Source organism: Ictalurus furcatus, chromosome 22 (genome assembly GCF_023375685.1).
Source record: "Ictalurus furcatus strain D&B chromosome 22, Billie_1.0, whole genome shotgun sequence".
Lineage (NCBI taxonomy): Eukaryota > Metazoa > Chordata > Actinopteri > Siluriformes > Ictaluridae > Ictalurus > Ictalurus furcatus.
The window spans coordinates 20168587-20178034 of NC_071276.1; the positions used below are offsets into that span (position 1 = coordinate 20168587).

The 9448-nt window shown below is 43.0% G+C and overlaps 1 long non-coding RNA gene across 19 annotated transcripts; it reads right to left on the reverse strand.

The window, feature by feature from the left end:
- Positions 1-1294: 1294 nt before the first annotated feature.
- Positions 1295-6614, reverse strand: LOC128625695 (uncharacterized). 19 transcript variants are annotated; one of them, XR_008389000.1, is made up of 7 exons: positions 5837-6163; positions 5297-5776; positions 4127-5056; positions 3677-3736; positions 3437-3496; positions 3047-3316; positions 1295-2626 (listed from the first exon to the last, which is right to left on the reverse strand). It is a non-coding gene; the product is annotated as an uncharacterized LOC128625695 (long non-coding RNA). The 19 variants fall into 19 exon arrangements; XR_008388986.1 differs by lacking the exons at positions 3047-3316; positions 3437-3496 and adding an exon at positions 6227-6614 and having other exon boundaries at positions 1295-2866; positions 3617-3736; positions 5837-5926; XR_008388984.1 differs by lacking the exons at positions 3047-3316; positions 3437-3496 and having other exon boundaries at positions 1295-2866; positions 3617-3736; positions 5297-5656; positions 5747-5776.
- Positions 6615-9448: the final 2834 nt, after the last annotated feature.

The window sequence follows — 9448 nt, forward strand, 5'->3', positions numbered from 1 at the left end:
ACAGATGTGACATTACAGATGTGACATTACAGATGTGATAGTACAGATGTGACATTGCGGATGTGACATTACGAATGTGATAGTACAGATGTGACATTACGGATGTGACATTACAGATGTGATAGTACAGATGTGACATTGCGGATGTGACATTACGAATGTGATAGTACAGATGTGACATTACGGATGTGACATTACAGATGTGATAGTACAGATGTGACATTGCGGATGTGACATTACGGATGTGATAGTACGGATGTGACATTACGGATGTGATATTACAGATGTGACATTACGGATGTGATAGTACAGATGTGACATTACAGATGTGATAGTACAGATGTGACATTACGGATGTGACATTACAGATGTGATAGTACAGATGTGACATTACGGATGTGACATTACAGATGTGATAGTACAGATGTGACATTATGGCTGTGATAGTACAGATGTGACATTACAGATGTGATAGTACAGATGTGACATTACGGATGTGACAGTACATATGTGACATTACAGATGTGATAGTACAGATGTGACATTACGGATGTGACATTATGGATGTGATAGTACAGATGTGACATTACGGATGTGATATTACGGATGTGACATTACAGATGTGATAGTACAGATGTGACAGTATGGATGTGATAGTACAGATGTGACATTACGGATGTGACATTACAGATGTGACATTACAGATGTGATAGTACAGATGTGACATTACGGATGTGACATTACAGATGTGACATTACAGATGTGATAGTACAGATGTGACATTACGGATGTGACATTACGGATGTGACATTACAGATGTGATAGTACAGATGTGATATTACGGATGTGATATTACGGCTGTGACATTACAGATGTGATAGTACAGATGTGACATTATGGATGTGATATTACGGATGTGAACTTACAAGACTGACTTGTCTTGTCAAAGACGTCACGGTGGGTGTCATCCGCTCTCACGAGTTCATCATAATAGTTTACGTCCAGAACCAATCATGTGTTATTATTGCTAATTGTGATGAGCACATATGTCACATGATAATTTTTGCTAACTTTTATTTTGTCATGATGACATGTGCTATGAAACACATGCTAAGTATTAGCACTTGACATAAGCTGTCATAACCGGCAGCTGTCTTAGCAACTAATGGGAATAATAATAATAACTTGATACTGTTACATGCGAAGACATAGCCATGTCATGTTACCACTGCTGCTAATTGCTATAATCATAAATAGTTATTAAATCCAAAGACATCATCAGTAGTTACTATGACAACCTTTCATGAAACTTTGTGAATGCTGACTAGAGCGATTTTCAACATCGACTATTGTGACAGTTCTCATGACGTGTCATAAAACATATCCTTACTCATGTACGCTTGGAAACTGTAGGGATCACACGGCTGTGAGATAAACGGCTTCATTATAAAATAACAAAATAAAAAATAGTTAAAATGAATCACCATCACTGGAAGTAGATTATAAATCTGAATAAATCAAAGAGTAAATAAAATGAAAGTGAAAGCGGCACTTGGGTGAGCCAACAAAGAGAATACCACCCAGCCATGAAGCACATGCACATTCACACACACCCACACACACACACACACACACCCTATGAGTTTAGAGAAAAGGCCAGATGCAGACAGAGATCGTGGATAAACAGGAAATTGCTGCATCGTGCACGACAGAGGTCACGGTGCTCAAAAGCTCCACACCTAACAACAGTATCAGCAGTGGAAACTTCTCACATTACAGTCTGATAGACCACCACACCCGTCCTTCACACTTAGTGAGGACACAACCCAAACAAATTCCAAAAAATGATAGAGAGAGAGAGAGAATCACACAATCCCAAAGTACAAAGTGAACAACCATAACTCATCCCTGCTAGCTCCCGAACACCCTAACTCACCACCATTACCACCTGAACACCCTAACTCACCACCACTAACATCCTAACACCCTAACTCACCACCATTACCACCTGAACACCCTAACTCACCACCACTAACATCCTAACACCCTAACTCACCTCCTCTAACATCCTAACACCCTAACTCACCTCCTCTAACATCCTAACACCCTAACTCACCTCCTCTAACATCCTAACACCCTAACTCACCACCATTACCACCTGAACACCCTAACTCACCACTGCTAACATCCTAACACCCTAACTCACCTCCTCTAACATCCTAACACCCTAACTCACCTCCTCTAACATCCTAACACCCTAACTCACCTCCTCTAACATCCTAACACCCTAACTCACCTCCACTAACATTCTAACACCCTAACTCACCACTTCTAACATCCTAACATCCTAACTCACCTCCTCTAACATCCTAACACCCTAACTCACCTCCTCTAACATCCTAACACCCTAACTCACCTCCACTAGCATCCTAACACCCTAACTCACCTCCTCTAGCATCCTAACACCCTAACTCACCTCCTCTAACATCCTAACACCCTAACTCACCTCCTCTAGCATCCTAACACCCTAACTCACCACCACTAGCATCCTAACACCCTAACTCACCTCCACTAGCATCCTAACACCCTAACTCACCTCCTCTAGCATCCTAACACCCTAACTCACCTCCTCTAACATCCTAACACCCTAACTCACCTCCTCTAGCATCCTAACACCCTAACTCACCACCACTAGCATCCTAACACCCTAACTCACCTCCACTAGCATCCTAACACCCTAACTCACCTCCTCTAACATCCTAACACCCTAACTCACCTCCTCTAACATACTAACACCCTAACTCACCTCCTCTAACATCCTAACACCCTAACTCACCACCACTAGCATCCTAACACCCTAACTCACCTCCTCTAACATCCTAACACCCTAACTCACCACCACTAACATCCTAACACCCTAACTCACCTCCTCTAACATCCTAACACCCTAACTCACCACCACTAACATCCTAACACCCTAACTCACCTCCTCTAACATCCTAACACCCTAACTCACCACCACTAACATCCTAACACCCTAACTCACCTCCACTAACATCCTAACACCCTAACTCACCTCCTCTAACATCCTAACACCCTAACTCACCTCCTCTAACATCCTAACACCCTAACTCACCTCCTCTAACATCCTAACACCCTAACTCACCTCCTCTAACATCCTAACACCCTAACTCACCTCCTCTAACATCCTAACACCCTAACTCACCACCTCTAACATCCTAACACCCTAACTCACCACCTCTAACATCCTAACACCCTAACTCACCTCCTCTAGCATCCTAACACCCTAACTCACCTCCACTAACATCCTAACACCCTAACTCACCACCACTAACATCCTAACACCCTAACTCACCTCCTCTAACATCCTAACACCCTAACTCACCTCCACTAACATCCTAATACCCTAACTCACCTCCTCTAACATCCTAACACCCTAACTCACCTCCTCTAGCATCCTAACACCCTAACTCACCTCCACTAACATCCTAACACCCTAACTCACCACCACTAACATCCTAACACCCTAACTCACCTCCTCTAACATCCTAACACCCTAACTCACCTCCACTAACATCCCAACACCCTAACTCACCTCCACTAGCATCCTAACACCCTAACTCACCTCCTCTAACATCCTAACACCCTAACTCACCTCCTCTAACATCCTAACACCCTAACTCACCACCTCTAACATCCTAACACCCTAACTCACCTCCTCTAGCATCCTAACACCCTAACTCACCTCCACTAACATCCTAACACCCTAACTCACCTCCTCTAACATCCTAACACCCTAACTCACCTCCTCTAGCATCCTAACACCCTAACTCACCTCCACTAACATCCTAACACCCTAACTCACCACCACTAACATCCTAACACCCTAACTCACCTCCTCTAACATCCTAACACCCTAACTCACCTCCACTAACATCCCAACACCCTAACTCACCTCCACTAGCATCCTAACACCCTAACTCACCTCCTCTAACATCCTAACACCCTAACTCACCTCCTCTAACATCCTAACACCCTAACTCACCTCCTCTAACATCCTAACACCCTAACTCACCTCCACTAACATCCTAACACCCTAACTCACCACCTCTAACATCCTAACACCCTAACTCACCTCCTCTAGCATCCTAACACCCTAACTCACCTCCACTAACATCCTAACACCCTAACTCACCTCCTCTAACATCCTAACACCCTAACTCACCTCCACTAACATCCCAACACCCTAACTCACCTCCTCTAGCATCCTAACACCCTAACTCACCTCCTCTAACATCCTAACACCCTAACTCACCTCCTCTAACATCCTAACACCCTAACTCACCTCCTCTAACATCCTAACACCCTAACTCACCTCCTCTAACATCCTAACACCCTAACTCACCACCTCTAACATCCTAACACCCTAACTCACCACCTCTAACATCCTAACACCCTAACTCACCTCCTCTAGCATCCTAACACCCTAACTCACCTCCACTAACATCCTAACACCCTAACTCACCACCACTAACATCCTAACACCCTAACTCACCTCCTCTAACATCCTAACACCCTAACTCACCTCCACTAACATCCTAACACCCTAACTCACCTCCTCTAACATCCTAACACCCTAACTCACCTCCTCTAGCATCCTAACACCCTAACTCACCTCCACTAACATCCTAACACCCTAACTCACCACCACTAACATCCTAACACCCTAACTCACCTCCTCTAACATCCTAACACCCTAACTCACCTCCACTAACATCCCAACACCCTAACTCACCTCCACTAGCATCCTAACACCCTAACTCACCTCCTCTAACATCCTAACACCCTAACTCACCTCCTCTAACATCCTAACACCCTAACTCACCACCTCTAACATCCTAACACCCTAACTCACCTCCTCTAGCATCCTAACACCCTAACTCACCTCCACTAACATCCTAACACCCTAACTCACCTCCTCTAACATCCTAACACCCTAACTCACCTCCTCTAGCATCCTAACACCCTAACTCACCTCCACTAACATCCTAACACCCTAACTCACCACCACTAACATCCTAACACCCTAACTCACCTCCTCTAACATCCTAACACCCTAACTCACCTCCACTAACATCCCAACACCCTAACTCACCTCCACTAGCATCCTAACACCCTAACTCACCTCCTCTAACATCCTAACACCCTAACTCACCTCCTCTAACATCCTAACACCCTAACTCACCTCCTCTAACATCCTAACACCCTAACTCACCTCCTCTAACATCCTAACACCCTAACTCACCACCTCTAACATCCTAACACCCTAACTCACCTCCTCTAGCATCCTAACACCCTAACTCACCTCCACTAACATCCTAACACCCTAACTCACCTCCTCTAACATCCTAACACCCTAACTCACCTCCTCTAACATCCTAACACCCTAACTCACCACCTCTAACATCCTAACACCCTAACTCACCTCCTCTAACATCCTAACACCCTAACTCACCTCCTCTAACATCCTAACACCCTAACTCACCTCCACTAACATCCTAACACCCTAACTCACCTCCTCTAACATCCTAACACCCTAACTCACCACCTCTAACATCCTAACACCCTAACTCACCTCCTCTAACATCCTAACACCCTAACTCACCTCCTCTAACATCCTAACACCCTAACTCACCTCCTCTAACATCCTAACACCCTAACTCACCACCTCTAACATCCTAACACCCTAACTCACCTCCACTAACATCCTAACACCCTAACTCACCACCACTAACATCCCAACACCCTAACTCACCTCCACTAACATCCTAACACCCTAACTCACCTCCTCTAACATCCTAACACCCTAACTCACCACCTCTAACATCCTAACACCCTAACTCACCTCCTCTAACATCCTAACACCCTAACTCACCTCCTCTAACATCCTAACACCCTAACTCACCTCCACTAACATCCTAACACCCTAACTCACCACCACTAACATCCTAACACCCTAACTCACCTCCTCTAACATCCTAACACCCTAACTCACCACCACTAACATCCTAACACCCTAACTCACCTCCACTAACATCCTAACACCCTAACTCACCACCACTAACATCCCAACACCCTAACTCACCTCCACTAACATCCTAACACCCTAACTCACCTCCACTAACATCCTAACACCCTAACTCACCACCTCTAACATCCTAACACCCTAACTCACCTCCTCTAACATCCTAACACCCTAACTCACCTCCTCTAACATCCTAACACCCTAACTCACCTCCTCTAACATCCTAACACCCTAACTCACCTCCACTAACATCCTAACACCCTAACTCACCTCCTCTAACATCCTAACACCCTAACTCACCACCACTAACATCCTAACACCCTAACTCACCACCACTAGCATCCTAACACCCTAACTCACCTCCTCTAGCATTATTATTTTTACTAGATAGACTAAGAATGTTGGAAAGCAAACTGCTTTATTTCAATGCTGCTTAAAAGCACCCAGTCTGACATGAACCATAACAGGAAGCAGTCGTGTGATTAACAGGTCAGTGGCCGTGTGCAGGTGCGTGATGGCGGTGAAATATAATCAGCAGTTCTGTCCTACACTAAACACACTGAACGTTAAACTATGTTAAAGTGACACTGAACAGTAGTTTGTTCTGCTGTTATCGAGCTTTCATCAGCTTCCTGCTGTTCTAACCGCACACAGAGGAAATCAGAAAGGCCTGGTGTGTGTGTGTGTGTGTGGGTGTGTGTGTGTGTGTGCGCCAACACTATGCACTATTCACTTCTTTAAAACACACACTGCAAGTAAAAATAATCGCACAAAATACTCTGTTTAATGTCCAGATTTGTAATCTAGCGCTAAGAAACAAGCAGGTTGCAGGAAACTAACGCGTCCGGACACAAAGTTCCTGTTTCCAGTAACTGAAATTGATTCTTGTCCTCTAACAGCACGTCCCTGTAGTGTTTTATTCCTCTTACACCGCAGCTATTTGGCCACGATTACACACGATGATTTGGTAAAGAACATCATACTTCTTTTTATCCGTTTATACGTCTGTTTAATGCGAAATTAAACGAAACGCCTTCCTTTCTTTTTCGGAAAACTTAACGTTACCGCTGACTGTTAGAAAGCACTGACACTGGAGACTCCTTCCACGAACGCTAAATACACGTCTCCTCACAGAACATTTCTTCACCGTATAAACCGCTGCAAACGTCTTAACGTTGTTAGATGACATTAGGATGAGCGCATTAATATAATCCTGCGATCTGCAGCTGCAGAAGATTAATCATCAGTTTCTCTTCTGACCAATCAGAGTCCAGAATTCACCAGCGCCGTCACATGGTACGTTATGAACAAAGGTTATGTTTCCAGAAGTTTTAGGAATCAAGGATGTCCATTACATCAAATAAACACACACACACACACACACACACACACACACACACACGTACACGTATGATGTTGCATTACACCAACGCATTCTGCTGTAGAAGGTACTGGTACACATGTACAAAATTCACAGTGTGTAGGACAAATGGCAACTGAAAGGTGAGGGTGGTCTCATCTGCACACACACACACACACACACACACTCTGACACACATACACACACACACACACACACACACACTCACCTATTTTGGTAGTTTCACCACGGAGGGTGGTCAGGTCCCAGTTACGCGGAAGCTTCAGAGACATGTTTACTAATTTAGGAAAAATATCACTCTCTATCTAATCACACACACACACACACACACACACACACACACACACACACACACCCACACACTTACACACCTTGTACACTTTTTACAAGTGTACATATTTTTAGCCCCTCATCGCAGCCTCTCTCATGCTGTCTCCCTCACTTCCTCCTTCCTTTCAATCTTCTCGTTTTTTTTTTCTTTTTTTTCTTTTACGTTTTGTTTTCTACCACACGACACGTTGCCTCTTGCCCGCTCACCACCCCCCCACACCTCACCCGTCTATCATTTCTTCGTGGTATTTTCCTAACTTAACCCTCGTCTTCTATCTGTTCATTCCTCTTAGCTTTCCTCTCGAGTCACAGGTTCGAGCGAAGCTGCTCTGGAGAAGTGGTGCGGACGTTTAAGGCGGGTGAGAACGCAGCTCTGTTGAAAACGAGGAGGAAGTCGGTGGCAAACAAAGACACCACAGAATCTGAAGGCAGAAAATTCTATATATGAGTAAATTGGGTCATGCATGAGCAAAGCAGCACGCATGTGTGCAGTCATTCATCCTGAGGTCTACACGTTACGGTTCTATTCAAAGTCAACTGGAACAAGGCTTTGATTTATGTATATATATGTATATATACAGTATATAGTCATGCCCCATGCCCTTATATATATATATATATATATATATATATATATATATATATATATATATATATATACATATATATATATATATATATATATATATATATATATATATATATATATATATATATATATATATATATAGTCATGCCCATTTATTTATGTGCATTTTTGTTTCATTTCTCATTTTACGTCACCGGTTGATTATTACTCCTCTTTACTCGTGTAGCGTACTGAATCTTTTGAAAACAAACTTTATGATGTGATATTTCACTGTAAGTAAACCACACGGTCTTTATATGTTAAATTCGATTCCAAATATAAAAATATGAACTGTATCAGGTTGATACTGGATAATAATAAAGTTCAGCTCGGAACTTAAACGTGTGAATATGATGTATACACACTAACACTAAATACGGAGTGTATACATCATATTTTAACCTCATCACCTGATGCACGTATATAAAGGTCTGGTTGTGTGTTTTTAGATTCACGATTCTGTGACTTCCATTACCATAATAACATTAATATATTGCAATAACCTGAATATAACATTATTTCAACATCACTACATTGATATTTGACTACACCATCACTATAAGGTCATTATAACACCACTGGAACACGACAGTGGGATTATAGTGGGTGTAGAAATGAGTGTACGCTAAAGCTGTATATTTTATTGAATGGAATTTAAGGTGTCTCAGCTTTGGAGTGTGATGTTCAGACCAAACTTGTGCTCATGGCTACGGTTCAGCCTCATTAACCCGCTGCACGAACATGAAGAAGATCAGGGAAAGTCCAAGGGGTTGTGGTGGTGGTGTTTTTTTTGTTTGTTTGTTTTTTGCAAAAAAATCGACTTTCTCAGATTTTCCCCAAATTCCCCTTGTGGGTCAGTGGGTTCAAGACATACCCAGGAGTGTACTTTATTGTGTCCTATCTCACTCAAAAGCTGAGATCTGAGGGTTTGTTTCCAACAAATCACTTGACCATCACATTACCATTAATATCCCATTACTATACTGTTACTATACTGTTATTA